The 21,167-nt window shown below is 42.3% G+C and overlaps 1 protein-coding gene across 2 annotated transcripts in view; it reads left to right on the forward strand.

Annotated features, from left to right (window-relative positions):
* Window positions 1-319: 319 nt before the first annotated feature.
* Window positions 320-21,167, forward strand: part of pkia (cAMP-dependent protein kinase inhibitor alpha) — a 93,727-nt gene continuing 72,879 nt past the window's right edge. The window contains exon 1 of one of the 2 annotated variants that reach the window (XM_078398191.1): window positions 320-848. The gene's annotated coding sequence lies outside the window, so the exon portion shown is untranslated. The remainder of the gene's footprint in view (window positions 849-21,167) is intronic. The other variant, XM_078398192.1, reaches the window with a different exon arrangement.

The raw sequence follows: 21,167 nt of genomic DNA on the forward strand, positions 1-21,167 counted from the left end.
CTAAAGGGATCAGGGGATATGGAGAGAAGGCAGGTACAGGATACTGAGTTGGATGATCAGCCATGATCATATTGAATGGCGGTGCAGGCTCGAAGGGCCGAATGGCCTACTCCTGCACCTATTTTCTATGTTTCCATGTTTCTATGAAATAGCAACGGGAACGGGATTTACAATGGGGATTTACAATTGGTCAATAATATTGTACAATTGGGATGAAAATCTATGTTTCACCCGGGTTCCGTTCTAGAAACTCGGCATGTTGAGATCTCAAACAGAGAGGAGAGGTGGTAATTCGCTAAACTGCCCAGATGAAGTGAGTGAGTTAGTTAATCAGCGGTCTGAGAATCGTTTGGTGGATTTAATGCCCCTCTCGCTTTCTTGGCAAACCATCCTTCTTTATTCCACACGGCCGGTCGCATCAGCAGCAGAAGATGACAGTCGTTGCGAAGAGGAATTAGGAAACATTGCAGTGTTGCAAAAACTGGGGGGGTAAAAAAAAAAAAAAAAGAAGAACATGCAGAGAAGGGAATGAAAATGAGAATTCAGCCTCACACCCGCTGTGGCTTCTTTGTCAGATGGGGGGGACCGTCCACAAGGGGTGGCATTGTATGTGTGAGAGTGGTGGAGAACCCCGGCGTCTGCTGGTAGTGGTTGAATCCCCATTTGATGTCATACAGCAAAACCTGGTTCGCAGCTGCCCACAACAGTACAGCTTCTCTGTGGATTACCAAACACGGCGAAGACATGCAATAAGCCGAGCGTGACAGCCAGCAGCTAGCTGACTTTCAGGTCAACAAAATATCCGGAATGGTTTTATCCATATGCGTATTTAACCTTTTCAAAGAGAGGTGAGTGAGTTTATAATTATTATTTTTTTAAACAGCATTAAAAAAAAATTGAGATTTTTTTTTTGTTGCTGCCTGACTTTCAACAATTGAATGAATGCAAATACTTTTAAGCGAGACGGTCGAAAGAAGGTGTGTTTTGCCTTACATTTTGTCACGATTTCCCTGTTTTTGCAAAGGACATCGTTAGTGCTAAAGGAATTTGGGGGAGAATTTAAAAGGCGTGGTTTTGCAGCAAAACATCTGGCGAGCAGGCTATTGTTTCAAAGCACAAGGAGTGTGTGTCGATGAATTACTCTCTGTCTGAGATAACGCATTTGAGAATTTGGAATAGAAAGGCTTCTCTACTGTGGGAAGCTTGGGCGCATCAAGCTTTCATTCAGTGCGTTCTTCCAATACATGTACTTTTTGTTTGGTAATGCCAGCTTTCTGTGCGTGTAGGGATGGGTATAATACACTTTGATGTTGCCATATATTTTCTCATTCTTCTACAAAAAGACACAAATCTGAATATTATGCCCTCAAAGCCGGGCATAAAGCCCTATATTATCGCTTTCAATAATGAAATTTATACCATGTGCTGTTGCTTGGAGCTGGTATAACACCGGTAATTTTGTTACATTCCCTTCCAACTGGCACCACTGTTCTTCGTCAGATTGGTGAGATGTGCTTTGCCTAATATGAATGAGGCTTATGGTCTTTCAAAATATTCCGTGCAAAAAAAAAAAGAAATTAAATTGTTAACAGGGATCGTATCTTCTAACCCATCATTTTGTTTTTTTTTTAATTTTAACAATGATATATTTATTGCGAATGGAAGTGGGATTGTTCCGAACATAATTTGTGATCTGGATTTCTGCAACTTGTGAGTGGTAGAATCCTCGGGTTAGCTTTGCTGTAGGGTTAAGCTTCCTCAGCTGTTCTGCCAGTGTGATGTTTTCCCAACTATTTTTCCTTTATGGTAAAGTCAGTTTATAACAGTTTCTGTATGATTATCCTCCAGCAGAACAAAATGTTCTGGAGATGGTAAAGTGACTGTCATTTCCAGAACAACAGAGGGCCATAGTAGTGCTGTAGTGCTGTTTATTGTTACAAAAGGAGAAACTCTTTTATTGTATGAACTTATAAACTGATAAACCAGATTTTTTTCCTCCCATTTGAGGATGGTCAGTCACCGTATAAGAGTACAGCACATGTAGAGGGTTGTACCAAGGAATACCAACCAAGCAATCATAGGTACAAATGAACCCAGTTATATGAACCCTTCAATTGCTCAATCCTTGGCCTTTCAATGGGATTATGTTTGATGCATATCCCAATTTAGCCTTAAAACCTCAATTTTGTTGTGTTTGAATAATATATTCATAATAATATATTCCTTTATTCGTCCCACACCGGGGAAATTTAGTGTTACAGCAGCAAAGTGGATAGCAAGAGATCATTCATTATAAATAAAAGATACATAAATTGTCATCAGTTTTCTGTGTGTTCTTAGCTGTTATTGTTGACTCGTCTGCTGGGAGCAGTGCTGGTTGTGCAGTCTCACGGCAACGGGAAGGAAGGACCTCCTATATCTCTCCTTCACGCACTTGGGGTGAAGGAGTCTGTCACTGAAGGAGCTACTCAGTGCAGTGACAGTGTCCTGTATGGGGTGGGAGTCGTTGTCCAGTAACGATGTTAGCTTTGCCATCATCCTCCTCTCTCCCACCGCCTGCACTGAGTCGAGGGGTCAACCCAGGACAGAGCTGGCCTTCCTGACCAGCTTGTCGAGTCTCTTCCCTTCTGCTGCTGAGATGCTGCTGCTCCAGCAGACCACTCCATAGAAAATGGCCGATGCAACCACCGTGTTCCAGAAGGTCCTCGGGAGTGCCCCCTGCACTCCAAAGGACCTGAGTATCCTTAGCAGATAAAGTCTGCTCTGGCCCTTTCTGTATATCGCATCATTGTTTTTAGTCCAGTCCAGTTTATTGTTGAGGTAGACACTCAGATACTTGTAAGAGTCCACCCTCCCGATGTCCTTTCCGTGGATGTTCACTGGTGTCGGGGGGACCTGGCTGCGCCTGCGGAAATCTACCACCATCTCCCTGGTTTTCCCCGCGTTGATCCGGAGGCAGTTCCGCTGGCACCAGTCCACAAACTCCTTGATCAGTTCTCTGTACGCCCTGTCCTTGTCGCCCGTGATGAGGCCGACGATGGCAGAGTGGTCAGAGAACTTCTGTAGATAGGAGTCTGCAGAGCTGTGCCTGAAGTCCACCATGTACAGGGTGAACAAGAATGGAGCTAACACTGTTCCCTGCGGAACCCCAGTGCTGCAGACCACCATGTCTGAGACCAGGTCCTTTGTCCTCACATACTGTGGTCGGTTGGTGAGGTAGTCAAGAATCCAGGATGTGAGGTGGTGATCCACTCCTGTGTGCTCCAGCTAAGAGATATACTAAGAGAGTTTTCATACTGAGAGATATGGAGCACACTCAAGTCTTTCATACTAAGAGATACTGAGCAGACTCGAGTCTTATTAATTCTATTTGAACAAGCATGCGTACCTTCAGGTGCAGTGAATACCATCTTTCTGTAACGTCTTATATAGAACACTGGTTCATGAAACCACACTTAAAATTTATATTTATGGCCTTTTGAACTTTTATTTTCCTTCAGTTTCTCAACCAAAATCGTCCCTTAATTTACAATTTTTGTGAAAGTACACCCAACCTTGAACAACGTGCTATCACAATTTAGCCCTGTTGTGAACTTTATCTTTCTGTCGAGGATTAAAATGTTTTTAATTGAATATAATTTTAAAGACTCGTAGCCAAGGCAAAATGGTGCTTTGAGAAAGACGAGGACAAATATTTGCAAGTTCCATTGTGGAGACAATTAAATCAGTGCAGGTGGATGCAGCTACATACATTCAGATTTTGTTTCAGATTTTAGAGATACAGCGCGGAAACAGGCCCTTCGGCCCACCGGGTCCGCGCCACCCAGCGATCCCCGCACATTAACACTATCCTACACCCTAGGGACAATTTTTACATTTGCCCAGCCAATTAACCTACAAACCTGTACGTCTTGGGGGTGTGGGAGGAAACCGAAGATCTCGGAGAAAACCCACGCAGGTCACAGGGAGAACGTACAAACTCCGTACAGACGGCGCCCGTAGTCAGGATCGAACCTGAGTCTCCGGCGCTGCATTCGCTGTAAGGCAGCAACTCTACCGCTGCGCCACCGTGCCGCTTTTATAGCAAAGAACTGCAGATGCTGGTTTAAATCGAAGGTAGACACAAAATGCTGGAGTAACTCAACGGGACCGGCAGCATCTCGGGAGAGAAGGAATGGTTGACGTTTCAGGTCGAGACCCTTCTTCAGACTGAAGAAGGGTCTCGACCCAAAACATTTATGTAATGTCACCCATTACATAAATGTTAATTTACTAAAAAATCAGAAAGTAATCTTGCACTTTTATAACAAATTAAGTGTCATGATTATTACACGGGCAAATCCTACTGCAGAATAACTGCAACCTGATACACAGACAGTTGCTATGATTTTGCTGGAAGGAATGTTGGCCAGAGCAACATTGGAAATCCCCGTTTAAATAGTGATAAGTGATGATGATGTTTGCCTGAACCATTAGAATAAATAATCTAAACTGCAATTTGATACCTCATCAAAGGATGGATGAAGGATCTCCACTCAGTCCACCTACGCCTAAGCGATGTCGCAGATACTAAATACTTTAACTACCCCTCCCCATTCCCACACTGACCTTTCTGTCCTGGGCCTCCCCCACTGTCAGAGTGGCCCAACACAATTTAGAGGACCAGCACCTCATGTTTCGCTTGGGCAGCTCACATTACAATCAAGGAATCTTGATTTCTCTAACTTCAAGTAACCCTTGCTTTCCCTCTCTGTCTGTCTCTCCCCGACCTATTTCTCTGCCTAGTTTCACTGTCCTGATTAATTTTACTGATTGTATGCCTCCTTGTCCCCCCCCCCCCCCCCCCCCCCCCCCCCCCCCTCAGCTAACAATGTACCATTCTACATTTCCTTAACATTGTGGAGAGAGAAAAAGTTCATGTTTCAGGTGGAAACGTTTTCTAGTGTTTTCGGCATTTTTCCAACTTTATTTCAGATTGTCGGCATCTGTAACATTTTAATTTACAGTTTCAACGAAAAGCTATAAAATGGTGAATATATTTTGACATGTATTTGTTGAAGGTAATATATGCTTAAGCACATAGCATGTGCATGTGCACATGCTTCTCGCCACAGGAGCAGGAAATGAAAATAAATATTATTTACTATGTACTGACTTAGTATTAAATAGTCTTCCAATTGATGGAGCACTGATTATCAATTTATTATGACACAAAAGGAGGCCATTCAGCCCATCAAATGCATCCAGCTCCATCAGCCCAATTCCCCATAATTTTATTCTCCTGGAACCCTACAACGTACTTTCTTAAATACCCACAAACTTTGCCTTTTTTGATCTATTGGAGATGGAATCATTTGGAGAGTGGCAGGGACCTGGTCAGGATGGAGTCTGAAAGTGAAGGCCTGGTAGATAACCTTGAAAGGAATCTCCCAACAGGAGCACCCATGTTCCGGACTCCATAACCATGGACCAATTTCGAGAAGTTCCTTTTGAGTAACACAAATCTGCTTCCACGTAAATGACCAAGGCTTGCAGTCTGACATTTCATCGAGAAAATAAGACTGAAAGAGGACACAATTTGTCCACCGTGACAAACTTGTCATGTTTCAAGAAAAACAATGCAGGTCATCTTGTGAGCTTGTCATCCAAAGTTAAAAAGAACTTTAACGGAGAGACAACAAACATCTCAAAACTACTGGATTGTTGTAGTAATCTATCTGACTCACTATTGTCCTTCGGGACAGAATTTCAGCCATCTTTACCCAGGCTGACATGCATGTGATTGGCTGCTGGCTGCCCTCAAAAGTAGCAAATAGCGTTGGGCAAGAATCAAACATACTGAGAAAGTCACTTTAACTGTTGAAAAATAGTTGGATAAGTAGTCAGCTGTGAATGCATTAGACTATTTACGGGATAAAGTAAAGTGTTCAAAAGCCGCACAGATATTTACTTTTTTTTTGCATTGCTGGTTTGATAGATGAGTCATCTGTGACATGCAGCTGACTAGAGATGAACAAAGTGGGCAGGAAAAATGTTGGAGACTACCTCAAATATTTCTTTCACCACGTTTGCTCAAAGTCAAGTTGTGTTTTTTTTGTGCAGCTTATCTTCCTAAGGATCTTGAGTAAATTCACAAAAGGCAATTAAAAAAAAAATCAGGTACATCATTGCTGGTTAGGCCAACATTTAATGTTCCGCTGAAAGGATGTTGACTTGAACTCTTGCCATTGATGCTGCCAAGCCTGTTATATATTTCCAGCACTATGTTTTATTTTAGATGTTTAGCTTCTTAATTCTTGCCCAACGCTATTTGCTACTTTTGAGGGCAGCCAGCAGCCAATCACATGCAAGTCAGCCTGAGGAAAGACATTCTAGCCATAGAGGGAGTACAGAGAAGGCTCACCAGATTGATCCCTGGGATGGCAGGACTTTCATATGAAGAAAGACTGGATAGACTAGGCTTATACTCACTGGAATTTAGAAGAATGAGGGGGGATCTTATTGAAACATATAAAATTCTTAAGGGGTTGGAGAGGCCAGGTGCGGGAAGATTGTTCCCGATGTTGGGGAAGTCCAGAACCAGGGGTCACAGCTTAAGGATAAGGGGGAAGTCTTTTAGGACCGAGATGAGAAAACATTTCTTCACACAGAGAGTGGTGAGTCTGTGGAATTCTCTGCCACAGAAGGTAGTTGAGGCCAGTTCATTGGCTATATTTAAGAGGGAGTTAGATGTGGCCCTTATGGCTAAAGGGATCAGGGGGTATGGAGAGAAGGCAGGTACAGGTTACTGAGCTGGATGATCAGCCATGATCATATTGAATGGCGGTGCAGGCTCGAAGGGCCGAATGGCCTACTCCTGCACCTATTTTCTATGTTTCTATGTGAAGATGGCTGAAATTCTGTCCTGAAAGACAATAGTGAGTCAGGTAGATTACTACAACAATCCAGTAGTTTCATCTTTGCTGTAATAGATACTTTAAAAAAACATTGGATTTTAATTCTCCAGTTGCCCTTCATGGAATTCAAAGATTTGATTCCACATTAGTAGTCAGGGTTCTGAATCCAGAACAGTAAGTTAATCACTGCGCAACTGCACCTTAGTTTAGAGATAGAGAATGGCAACAGGCCCTTCGGCCCATCGGGTCCACACCCACCAGCGATCCCCGCACCTTAACACTATCCTGCGCACACACACTAGGGACAGTTTTACATTTATACCAACCCAATTAATCTACAAACCTGTACGTCTCTGGAGTGTGGGAGGAATCTGAAGATCTCGGACAAAATCCAGGTGGTCACGGGGAGAATGTACAAACTCCATACAGAGAGCACCCATAGTCGGGATCGAACCCGGGTCTCTAGCGCTGTAAGTGCTGTAAAGCAGCAACTCTGCCACTGTGCCTGTTTATGAATGTTGTCAATAGTTGGCTATTATGGTCATGTATATTCTATATCTTTAACAATATATATATATATTTCTAATATCCTAAATGAAGTGGAGTCATAGCACTATATTTACGTTTCTAATGTATACAATGCTGATGCATTTATGTTTTTGATGTTGACTGTATGTCTATGCATATTTGTTGATTTGAATGAATAATTGTTGCACAGTGATCTCCTGACACCAACCAGAGAATAGAAGAATGGTAGACACAAGGTGCTGGAGTAACTCAGCACATCAGGCAGAATCTCTGGAGAAAAAAGGATGGGTGATATTTCAGGTCGGGACCCTTCTTCAGAATGGTTGTATAAGAAAATAACTACAGATGCTGGTACAAATGGAAGGTATTTATTCACAAAATGCTGGAGTAACTCAGCAGGTCAGGCAGCATCTCGGGAGAGAAGGAATGGGCGACGTTTCGGGTCGAGACCCTTCTTCAGCATTTTGTGAATAAACTTCTTCAGAATGGTATTCATTTCAGTGTTTACAAAAATCATTTGGATAACAGAAGGGCAACATGCATCTCACAACATGAAATTAGCACTCCTCATTTAAGTCTCCCAACTGTCAATACATTATAAATGCTAAACCACATTCATGCAAGCTAAAATGACTAATGGGTAGCCCAGCACTGAGTGCGGTTCCAACACCACTTCAGCCACCCGGGTTTGACTCTGACTTTGGATGCTAACTGTGTGAAACTTACTCACACTTCCCTTGCAGTGGTATTTCCCTGATTGCTCTGTCTTTTTTCTCACATTTGAGGGAAATGCAGGTAAGTTAATTGGCTAGTATAAATCACCACAACGTAGGTAGATGGCAGGAGAATTAGCTAGTATAAATCACCACAAGGTAGGTAGATGGCAGGAGAATTAGCTAGTATAAATCACCACAACGTAGGTAGATGGCAGGAGAATTAGCTAGTATAAATCACCACAACGTAGGTAGATGGCAGGAGAATTAGCTTGTATAAATTACCACAATGTAGGTAGATCGCAGGAGAATTAGCTCCTATAAATTACAACTATGTAGGTAAGTGTCCGGAGGATCGGGGGAATTTATGAGCACGTGAGAGAAAACAAATTTTAAAAGATGTGGAGGAAATGAGAATGACGGGAACATTATGAGAGATGGAATGGACTAAATTGGCCGATTGACTATCATCTATATATTAAAACTCTTGTCTGTTTGTTCCTGAACTACAGCCAAAGCGGTACACGATAGCACGACAATTTTAGGCCCACCTTACTCACCGTTGTTCCTTTGGTGCTAATGGAAGAAGTTTCATTGACATCGGTGTTATATTTTTTAAGTTATTCACATTTCAAAGTTTAAATCTATCTCCTAGGGGGGGAAATGGGGGGTTGAGGAGGATGGAGTGGGGGAGAGGGGAGGGGGGACGGGGAGAAGGAAGGAGGGGGTGAGGGGAGGAGGAGGGGGAGGGGGTGGAAGGGGAGGGGAGTGGGGGGAAGAGGGGGTAAAAGGAGAGGAGAGGGGAGTGGGGAGGAGATGGTAGGAGAGATTTGGGCCCAACGGGTCCACTTGGTCTAGTCAAGTCAAAGTCAAAGTCAACTTTATTGTCAATTTTCAGTTAGTTTACACAGACAGAAAATCGAAATACCGTTTCCCACAATCCCGAGGAATAAAGTGCATTAAATTAAGTTAAAATTAAAAAGGCACAGCAAACAACAATCAATATAAAATATAGTCACTTCAATGAACTTTCATATAGTACATCTTCATATGAAAATAGCGATTCTAATCGCGAAACGTTGAACTGTAATGGTGGCACATTGCTGGTGGTGGAAACCTGAGCAAAATACAAAGTTTTCGAGGAATTCAGCGGCTCAAGCAATGGAGGAAATAGACATACAATGTTTCTTTATCATGAAAAAAATAGCTTGAAAGGTAGATGCTGCAGGTTACACTTTTATTGCTGCAGATTACAAGCAGAAAATATATGTGCAGGATAGCAGATATAATCAAACTTTATCATGATTTCAGTTCCTATTTAACTCTCCTTGAATACTAAGAAGAAGACCAGCATAACACATTGTCCCTATTGGCAGCCTTGCTTAGAAATGTCTGATGGATTACCTCATTCTGACAGGGCCACGGGACTAAGTTGAATAAGTTAAAATCAAGCCTCTGCCTCCTGGCCAAGCTGGTTTACTTGATCCAAGCTCTTGAAAAATAATATCCAAGTCTACAATAAAGAATTTGGCTCACCATTGACCAGAAACTTAACATTAAGACCTGGGGCTATGAGGGCAAACGAAGTGTGACGGTGAGAGTTCAAAGCATGCGTGCTCCTGTTAGAGTGAAGGAAAAGCAGCGGGGAGTAATGACCATGACAAAACAAATTGAAGCTCAGGAAAAAGAAGGACGCACGGGACAGGTATAGGCAACTGGGATAAAATGTGTTCCTTGAGAAGTTTTGGGGTCTGAGGCGCAAACTTAAGAAGGAAATCAGGAGAACAAAAATGGGGCAGGAAATAGCTCTGCCAGACAGGAGTAATGAGAATACAAAGCAATTTTATGTATATTAAGGAAAAGAAGGTAACTAGAGAGAGAATAGGGCCGCTCAGAAAGCAAAGTGTGGAGCTGCAGGAGACGGACAAGATTCTCAATGAGTATTTTCCCTTTGTTTTTACTGTGGAGAAAGGCATAAAGACCAGGGAACTTGGGTCAAACAACAGAGATGTTTTGAGGGCAGTCTAGATTGTGGTCGAGGAGATGCTGAACATCATAAGATGTATCAAAGTAGATCAGTCTCTCGGCCTGATCAGAGATATCAAACGAAACTGTGGGAAATGAGAGAAGAAATTACAGGTGCCCAGCTTGCGATATATAAATCCTTGCAAGACACGTGTAAGGTGCCGGACAATTGGAGGGTGGCAAATGTTGTGCCTCTATTTAAGAAAGGCTGCTAGAAAAAACCTGGGAACTATAGACCAGTAGTGATCCTAACATCAGTGGTAGTTAAGTTACTGGAGAAGATGCTAAGGGATAAGGCACATATTCATTTGGATAGAAAGAGGCTGATTAGGGAGAGTCAGCATGGTTTTGCCCATGGGAGATTGTGTCTCACTAATTTGATTGAGTTTTTTGAAGAAATAGCCAAGAAGGTTGACAAGGGCTAGGCCATAGACGTTTTCTGTATGAACTTAAGCAAGGCATTGGATATGTTTCGACACAGTAGGCTGTTGGGCCGAGGGGCCTATTTCCATCCTCTTCGGCTCTAACTAAAATGTTTACACTGGTTTTCCTGCCTCAGATGTTGCTTGCCCTGCTGAGAATTTCCAACACTTCTTTTGTTTTAATCACCTGTGATTTAATTTCTACGATTATACGGTACCCAAGAAATTAAGTCAACGCCATAAGATATGAGGAAAGATTGAAAAGACGAGGCTTGTATTCACTGGAGTTTAGAAGGATGAGAGAGGATCTTATAGAGACATATAAAATTATAAAAGGACTGGACAAGCTAGATGCAGGAAAAATGGTTCCAATGTTGGGCGAGTCCAGAACTAGGGGCAACTGTCTTAGAATAAAGGGGAGGCCATTTAAAACTGAGGTGAGAGGAACTTTTTCACCCAGATAGTTGTGAATTTGTGGAATTCTCCGCCACAGAGGGCAGTGGAAGCAAATCACTGGATGGATTTAAGAGAGAGTTAGATAGAGCTCTAGGGGCTAGTGGAATCAAGGGATATGGGGAGAAGGCAGGCACGGGTTATTGATTGTGGACGATCAGCCATGATCACAATGAATGGCGGTGCTGGCTCAAAGGGCCGAATGGCCTTCTCCTGCACCTATTTTCTATGTTTCTAAGTACAGCAAAATACGTTTCTTTGCACAAATTTCAAGCACTTCATTGATTAAAAAACTGATTACATTAGCTCCTCATTCAGTTTCCTTGGGGAAATAAACCGATAAGCAATTTCTGACGGTATTCCACTGAAGTATTGAATTATTGAATATTAATCATGAATCTAAACAAAATTAAGAAACCACAAAAAGTGTCTGACTTTAACCTTAATTTTCGTTGAAAAGTTAAATAAATCAATTGTTCATACTGAAATGTGCTAGGTTATTAATGGGACTGGAAATTCAGTTTGTCACCACAGCAATGTTAAATACATCAAATAAATGGAATTCACATTCCTAACATAACTAGAATTGTGATAAATGTTTCTTTATCATGAAAAAAATAGCTTGAAAGGTAGATGCTGCAGGTTACACTTTTATTGCTGCAGATTACAAGCAGAAAATATATGTGCAGGATAGCAGATATAATCAAACTTTATCATGATTTCAGTTCCTATTTAACACTCCTTGAATACTAAGAAGACCAGCATAACACATTGTCCCTATTGGCAGCCATGCTTAGAAATGTCTGATGGATTACCTCATTCTGACAGGGCCACGGGACTAAGTTGAATAAGTTAAAATCAAGCTTCTGCCTCCTGGCCAAGCTGGTTCATTTGATCCAAGCACTTGAAAAGTAATATCCAAGTCTACAATAAAGAATTTGGCTCACCATTGACCAGAAACTTAACATTAAGACCTGGGGCTATGAGGGCAAAATAAAGCCTAGGTATCCTGGAGCAAGTGACACACTATCTTTTCAGTACCGACAAGGCACAAGTCTCACTAAGCTTGGCTCTGCACATGAGACTACACAAAGCAATAGACAATAGGTGCAGGAGGAGGCCATTCGGCCCTTCGAGCCAGCACCGCCATTCAATGTGATCATGGCTGATCATTCTCAATCAGTACCCCGTTCCTGCCTTCTCCCCATATCCCCTGACTCCGCTATCCTTAAGAGCTATATCCAGCTCTCTCTTGAATGCATTCAGAGAATTGGCCTCCACTGCCTTCTGAGGCAGAGAATTCCACAGATTCACAACTGTCTGACTGAAAAAGTTTTTCCTCATCTCAGTTCTAAATGGCCTACCCCTTATTCTTATACTGTGGCCCCTTGTTCTGGACTCCCCCAACATTGGGAACATGTTTCCTGCCTGTAACGTGTCCAACCCCTTAATAATCTTAAGTTTCGATAAGATCTCCTCTCATCCTTCTAAATTCCAGTGTTTACAAGCCTAGTCGCTCCAGTCTTTCAACATATGATAGTCCCGCCATTCCGGGAATTAACCTAGTAAACCTAAGCTGCACGCCCTCAATAGCAAGAATATCCTTCCTCAAATTTGGAGACCAAAACTGCACACATTACTCCAGGTGTATTCCAAAGCATTCACTCCCTCCACCATCAGTGCAGCGTACCTGCAGTGCATTTTGTAATGGTGAACACTGCAGCTAGTCACATCCGCTGCTCTGTCACCACCTCCCAAACTTAATCTCTACTGCCAAAAAGAATAAGGGCAGCAGAGTGAAGCAGCTGCAGTAGCCCTGCTGCCTTGCAGTGCCAGAGACCCGGGTTCGATCCTGTCCACGGGTGCTGTCTGTGCGGAGATTGTACGTTCTCCCTGTGACCCTGTGGGTTTACCCTGGCTGCTCTGGTTTCCTGCAATACCCCGAAAACCTATAGGTTTGTAAGTTATTTGGCTTCAGTAAAATTGTAAATTGTCCCTAGTGTGGAGGATCATAGAAACATAGAAAATAGGTGCAGGAGTAGGCCATTCGGCCCTTCGAGCCTGCACCGCCATTCAATATGATCATGGCTGATCATCCAACTCAGTATCCCGTACCTGCCTTCTCTCCATACCCCCTGATCCCTTTAGCCACAATGGCCACATCTAACTCCCTCTTAAATATAGCCAATGAACTGGCCTCAACTACCTTCTGTGGCAGAGTATTGCACAGATTCACCACTCTCTGTGTGAAAATCTGTGTGATCGTACAGGGTGATCGCTGGTCCGTGAGGACTCGGTGGGCCGTAGGGCCTGTTTTCATGCTGTATCTCTAAAGTCTAAAAAGTCTAAAAGTTTCAAGATGCATGGGACCTCCATCCAGCACCTGCAGGTTCTCCTCCAAGTCACACTCCATCCTGAGTTGGAGGTATTCTGCCTTCCCCTCATTGTTGCTGGATCTAAATCCTGCAACTTGCTCCTCCAATAGCACTGTGAGAGTACCTTCACTGCAAGGACTGCAGTGGTTCAATTAGTTGGTCATCGCAAGAGGTTCAGGGTTTAAAAGGGATCTGAGGGGCAACTTTTGCACACAAAAGGTTGATGGATACATAGAATGAGCAGCAAAAGGCAGCCATAAAAATATGGGTTTATATTTATGGAATGGTCTGTGAGAACAAGCTGTAGAAATGTCCAAGATTCAAGATTCAAGATTCAAGATAGCTTTATTTGTCATCCAAAAAACCGATTTTTTTGGACGAAATTCAGCCACCCACAGTCCAACAATAAAAGCACTAAAATAGGCAGATTACACAATAAAGCATTAAAATAGGCCAATTACACAACCCCAAAAACACACAAAAAAAGAAACATCCATCACAGTGAGTCTCCTCCAGTCCTCTCCTCACTGTGGATGACAAATATTGGATGACAAATATTGTTAATTACACTTAGACATTTACATGGGTCATAAAGGTAAAGAATGATATGGGCCAAACACAGGCAAATGGTACCAGCTCAGATAGATATCTTTTAGTCAGCATTGCTGAGTTGGCAATGATGGGTTCTGTAATGCTGAGTCAATGACTGGCAATTTCCTAGCAGCGATTAAAGATGACCAATAAATGCTGGTGATCACTAAAAGTGGAAACATTTTAAAAGAAATTCTTTCAGGATAAAAAGATAAGGAAAGTACCTTCGAGGTCTTTTAAAATGCAGAAAATAATTGACAACTGGACGTTGAAACGACAGAGTAATTAAGATGGAAGAGGGGTTAACTTAATAAGTCTTCTGCTAACCATTCTGGTGTCCTTTCCAGAAAGCTAGATGCTTGAGATGGCATAGTCTTACAAGTCCAAATCTTTATTTTATTTAGGTTTATTATTATATTGCCACGTGTACTGAAAAAAGCTTTGCATTGTGTGCTTTCCGATGAAATTAATTGATACTATACATAAATACAATCAATTCAAACTCGCGTACAATCGAAAGGCCATTTAGAACTGAGATGAGGAAAAACTTTTTCAGCCCGAGAGTTGTGAATCTGTGGAATTCTCTGCCTCAGAAGGCAGTGGAGGCCAATTCTCTGAATGCATTCAAGAGAGAGCTAGATAGAGCTCTTAAGGACAGCGGAGTCAGGGGGTATGGGGAGAAGGCAGGAACGGGGTACTGATTGAGAATGATCAGCCATGATCACATTGAAGGCTCGAAGGGCTCGAAGGGCCGTATGGCCTCCTCCTGCACCTATTGTCTATTGAAAGAGCAAAGGAGAAGATACAGAGAGCAGAATATTTGAAGGATATTTCTGCAGCTTCCTCTCAGCATTGTAGTGCACCCATTCCATAGACAAAGTCTAATGTCCACAATGAGATAGAGGTGAATCGGACGGTATGTTAGTTTATAGAAGTAACAGAGGGGAATAAGCTGTTCCTGACTCCAGTGGTGTATGCTTTCAAGCTTCTGTATCTTCTGCCCAACGAGAGTGGGGAGAAGTAGGCATGACTGGGGTGGGACAAGTCTTTGATTATGTGGGCTGCCTTTCTGAGTGTGAATGGAGTCAATGGTGGGGAGACTGGTATTAATCTCAAGGTATTTATCACAAAATCAGTCGCAGCACAGTGACGCAGCGGTAGAGTTGCTGCCTTACAGCGAATGCAGCGCCGGAGACTCGGGTTCGATCCTGACTACGGGTGCCATCTGTATGGAGTCTGTACGTTCTCCCCGTGACCTGCGTGGGTTTTCTCCGAGATCTTCGGTTTCCTCCCACACTCCAAAGACCTACAGGTATGTAGACTAATGGACTGGGTAAATGTAAAAATTGTCCCTAGTGTGTGTAGGATAGTGTTAATGTGCGGGGATCGCTGGGCGGCGCGGACTCGGTGGGCCGAAGGGCCTGTTTCCGCGCTGTATCTCTAAATCTAAAAAAAAATCTAAAATGCTGCAGTAACTCAGCAGGTCAGGCAGCATCTCAGGAGAGAAGGAATGGGTGACGTTTCAGGTCGAGACCCTTCTTTAATCTCAAAGTTACTCTGGAGGTTGGCAAATGTTTTGGAAAAAGAATAAAAGGGTAAGAGAAATTATAAAATGTTGATGCCCAAAGAGAAAACTGCCACCTGGAATGCTGATTTGTGCTAATGGAACAATGGAAACCAAACAAGAGTTGTGCAGGATATTGGAAGGGAAAGATTGGGCTGGTCAAAATCAGGTCGGTAGTTTTGCCGAAAGAAAGTAAAGTGAGCGGTCTATAAGAATGTGGAATATATTCACATGGACATTTTAAAGGCAGGAGTGTAGATAGAATCAGTGTGACCTTTCTGCATTACATAGACTAGTTAATAGATAACTGAATGAAACGTCAGCTGTACAAGTCATTAGAGCGACCATGGCTGAGGATTTTGCTGGCAGTTTCAGTCACACAGTCGTGGGATGGATACAAGAAAGGTTCCCCAGCAATGATTCCAGGAATGCGCTCGTTAAGAAAAACTGCTTTAAAAATTCAGATTTTTAAAAAAATGAATCATCCAAAAGAGGGTTCCAAAATTCTAAAAGGTATTGATATGATAAATATTGAAAGATTATTTTCCATGCTTGACAACGCTAAGCCGGGGCCAGGCTAAGAAGGTATTTAGACAAAGTGAGCAGAAGCATTTTCATTTATTTAACATCAAATTTTATCACAAGACATAGAATATAATTCAGAAATACTTTGAAGGGGTAAGAAGAATATGAGAGGGTTCGGGTTGAGTTCTGTCCTGCTATTTCTGTAATTTTAAGCAAATAATCATATGGAAAAGGTTTAAAGTTGCCTGGTATTTCAGAGGAATTTCCCCTCAGTGGTATAAATTGAGAGGAAAAACGTGATTCTATCATTGATCCATCTATCTATCTATAAGACAATAACTGCATCTATCTATCGAGGAGAATCTTTGCCAAAGATCATTGCAAAATGCAATCTGTCTCTCCCTCCAGAAACCAGAAATGAATCTGATTTTTGTTTAGTGGGTAAACTGGCATAAGGAGCTGACAGTTGAATCTTGTATTCAGCATTGTTGCCAATAATGTGTCCTCCTGACCTATTCGACACTTAAAGCAGAGTTTTCTGTAAATTCGCTTTGTACTATTACACTAAATGTCTATACACTAAAACTCTAATTTGTTTGTTTGTTTCGTTCCTGAACTACAGCCAAAACGGTACATGATAGCGCAACAATTTTAGGCCCAACTCACTCACCGTCGTCCCTTTGGTGCTGATGGAAGAGGTTTCATTGAAATCAGTGTTATATTTTTATTCACATTTTAAAGTTTAAATCTACCTCCTAGGGAGCGGGGGGTGGGAGGGAGGGGGGAGGATAAGAGGGATTGAGGGGGGTGGAGGGAGGGGGGGAGGGAGGATAAGGGGGGTTGAGAGGGAGGGGGAGGGGGGGAGGAGAGGAGGAGAGGGTGCTGTACCAATGCAGGAGAGGTTTGGGCCCAATGGGTCCACTTGGTCTAGTTGATACTTAAGAATGAATCATTGTTTCGTTTACCAGCCCAGACATATATAATAGTGCCCACAGAGTTCAGACTTTTCAATTTAGTTAAAAGGATCCGACCAGGCCTTGATCAATATATATTGTATGTCATGCAATACTGCTGTGTGAAGTGTGTTTCTGCTTCAGGGATTCCATTTCTGTAGCTGCCGTTACATGAAGGAGTTTGTTCATTATCTCATCAATTTATCAATAACGTTGATACACATGATTCCAAAATTTTTGCAGTCGTCAATGAGAACTCTTGCCCCTGTTAAAGTGATAAAGTACATCCTGGCATAGAGAAATGAGTTCAGAATTGAGTTCTGAAAGTCCCAATGATTTTTCTTTCCTGCACTCCTGGGTTTAGTTGTTTTGTGTGTATAATTTACACTCGCTCGCTCCGTTTCCAGCACACTGAGCAAAGTGGAAAGCTAAGTGTTCTTCCTTGAGAGTAATTTGTGCTGCATGGTATTTACTGCATTGAAATTTTGAGATTGGTGTTAGTAGCGAAATAGGTAAAACTATAATTGTGGCGATCAAGATTATGCACTTAATTAAAATAGAGAAAAGGAAAAAGGTGACAAGAATATCTGTTCATGTAGAGGTTTATGAGTATGTGGAATGATTTTTCATATAATTAAAGATGTTATAATGTAATTACATGGATACATAGACAATAGGTGCAGGAGTATGCCATTCGGCCCTTTGAGCCAGCACCGCCATTCACTGTGATCATGGCTGATCATCCACAATCAGTACCCCGTTCCTGCCTTCTCTCCATACCCCTTGATTCCGCTAGCCCTAGGAGCTCTATCTAACTCTTTTTTGAAAGCATCCAGTGAAGCGGCTTACACTGCCGTCTGAGGCAGAGCATTCCACAAATTCACAACTCTGTATGAAAAAGGTTTTCCTCATCTCAGTTCTAACTGGCGTACCCCTTATTCTTAAACTGTGGCCCTTGGTTCTGGACTCCCCCAATATCGGGAACATGTTTCCTGCATCTCGCGCCTCCAATCCCTTGATAATTTTATATGTTTCTATAAGATCCACTCTCATCCTTCTAAATTCCAGTGAATACAAGCCCAATCGCTCCATTCTTTCATCATATGACAGTCCCGCCACCCTGGGAATTAACCCGGTGAACCCAGGCTACACTCCCTCAATAGCAAGAATGTCCTTCCTCAAATTAGGAGACCAAAACCACACACAATACTCCAGATATTATTATGAATGTTTGAAAATAAAGAATATCAAAGTATGTGGGAGAGAAGACAGACCAATAGTATTAGCTTATAACTCTAGTATAATACCGATTCAGCACAGATACAATAAACTGACCAATTCATTTCTGCCATATTTTCTGTGATTTTAAATTCCATAGAAATATTACCAAGAATCCTGTGTGATTGTATTATCACTCTCAATTATGCAATGTAGTGAATTGAACAAATTGTTAATTTACTTTGACACTAGTTTTTTAAGTAAGACGGGGGTTTATTTTTGGAACGTCATTGTATGAAACATTTACAGTGGTGTATTGAATGAATCATAAAATGTCCATGTTACTTTAATCAAAGTGCACCCTTAATGTTTCAATGATTGCATAAGCACTAACTGAATAAAAAATTACACCCACAAACTACCTCAAAAGTAAAATCACATTTAAACCCATGTGTTTATTCATAGCAACTGCTAATGCAAAATGCTGGTGCTGTGAAATTTGTTCCCGGTCAGTAATGTTGTGGAGAAGCAACTGTGCATTTAGTGCTACTATCTTCACTGGAATATAATGACGCACATCTATATACCAAAACTCTCGTTTGTTTGTTTGTTCCTGAACTACAGCCAAAACAGTACACGATAGCGCAACAATTTTAGGCCCACCTTACTCACCGTCATCCCTTTGGTGCTCATGGAAGAAGTTTCATTGAAATCGGTGTTATATTTTTTAAGTTATTCACATTTTAATGTTTAAATCTATCTCCTAGGGAGGGATGGGGGGGGAGGAGGGAGTATGAGGATGGAGTGGGGGGGGGGGGGGGGGGGGGGGGGATGGGGGGAGGGGGGATGGAGGAGAGGGTGCTGCACCAATGCAGGAGAGGTTTGGGCCCAACAGGTCCACTTGGTCTAGTATCATCCTAAAATTCCTGCAATACTCAGAGAAATTGGAAGCAATTAAATCCATAAAGCAGATGGTGTCATCTGTATAATTTACTCATGCATTCATTTTGTGGGCTTTAATATTTTCAGCTAATCTTAAAATTTGTTAATTGCGGCGTTTGCAGTGGATCAGCTGTTCTCTCTGCATTTCCATTCTGTTGCTATGGTACAACGAAGCTTTTAATATTGTTGTTATGAATAAAACAAATGCAAATTTGCGAACAATTAAATGTATAATGCTAGTGGCTTGAAATAGATATTCCAAATTTGGTCAGAATCTAAAGGTTGATGTGTGAAACGCTTAAAAAAAAAACCCGAACCGATTCACATTTGCCACAAAGATAATATATTTGAAATGCATTCAACGTTGACATCACTTCATGAATTTTCTTTTCCAGCTAGATTTAAATGATTGTTTGTAATGTAGGTTGGGTCTCATGTCTCAGTCTTTTAAAGATTGACAACGAGCCAATAATAAGACTTTGAAAGGGGAAAATTTGTTAAGAGGTGAATTGGGTCCAATGCTGATTTTTGCCCTGCATCCCCGATGAGAATGGAATATCAAATGGTTAAAATATCAGCAATGCAATCATTTCTTTACAATGCCCCAACACACACCCACTCCTACTCCCATCTATGTTAACAAATGGATTTGGGATTTTACCAGAAGTCCTTGTCCCAAGTAGCCTCTGACTCAGACATTGGAGCTGATGATATCATTGAGTGCTGATATTTTAACATGATTGAGGAAATTGCCAGAGGAAATTAACATGCCAAAAAGGGTGGAGAAAATAAGCTAGTTTTGTTTCTACATACTGTGTTGTTGATCCAAGTTCCAGATAGCACAAGGAAACGTTCAATGTTTTTTGCCCCAAACTCCTGCCCATTTCTCATTTACACCAGCCAGGCTCATGCACTTGCCTGACTACTGAGAACCATTCATGGTTTTCCACCCTCTTATATCTGCATAGTTCCCTTCGGGTTGAAATGTCGGTCAAGCTCAGAATAGATTTGTGAACTTATACTGCATGGAAATACAGCCCTTTGCCCCAAATCATCTTTATTGACCAGGATACCTATCTACTCTAGTCCCACTTGCCTACATTTGGCCCCTATCCTTCCAAACCTTCAATGTGCACCATACCACCAATTCTAGTGTGCCTGCAAACTTGCTAATCATGCCACCTACATTGTTTTCCAAATCCCTAATGTATACAATGAACAGTAAAGTTCCCGGCACTGATCCCCGTGACACACCACTGGCTACAGGTGTCCAATCTGAAAAGTAACCCTCCACTTCCTCAAATGCACTTCCTCCTAATTTTATATTCGATCTGCTGTCTCACACTGGGTGCCACGTATTCCAACCTTCCAGACCCGCCTTCCTGGTGGAACTTTACAAAGGCTTTGCCAAAGTCCAAGTAGACAATGTCCACTGCCCTGCGCTCATCAAACCCTTTGGTCACCTCAAAAAATGGACACAGTTTGTGGTGTGGTAGCAGGATTCGCAGATAGAATCTGACAGGGACCGCGACGAGAACGCTCCTGCCATCGTCCAGAAGGCTCAAACTCTGGGAAGAGAGACTAGAGAAATCTCCGGAAGACACTCGCATGGCAATCGATCCCTCTGAGAAACTCCCACCAGGTTCCGACCAACCGTGGATAACCTGGCGCAGTCTCAACAGACTGCAGACAGGCGTGGGGAGGAGCAAATGGAACATGCTGAAGTGGGGATGTACTGAAGATGCGGCAGACTACAAGTGTGGACGGGGCCTCCAGACTATGGAACATCTCCTGAGCTGTGACATGCTGCATGACACGTGCGCTGCAAAGGATCTTGCAGAGGCCAACGACGTGGCACTAAAATTTGCTCGCTATTGGCAAACTGCTGTGTGATGACACGAATAAATAAACCTCAAAAAATGCAATTACATTTGTGATACATGATCTCTGAGCAAAGTCATG

The sequence above is a fragment of the Rhinoraja longicauda genome, chromosome 4 (assembly GCF_053455715.1).
Source record: "Rhinoraja longicauda isolate Sanriku21f chromosome 4, sRhiLon1.1, whole genome shotgun sequence".
Classification (NCBI taxonomy): Eukaryota; Metazoa; Chordata; class Chondrichthyes; order Rajiformes; family Arhynchobatidae; genus Rhinoraja; species Rhinoraja longicauda.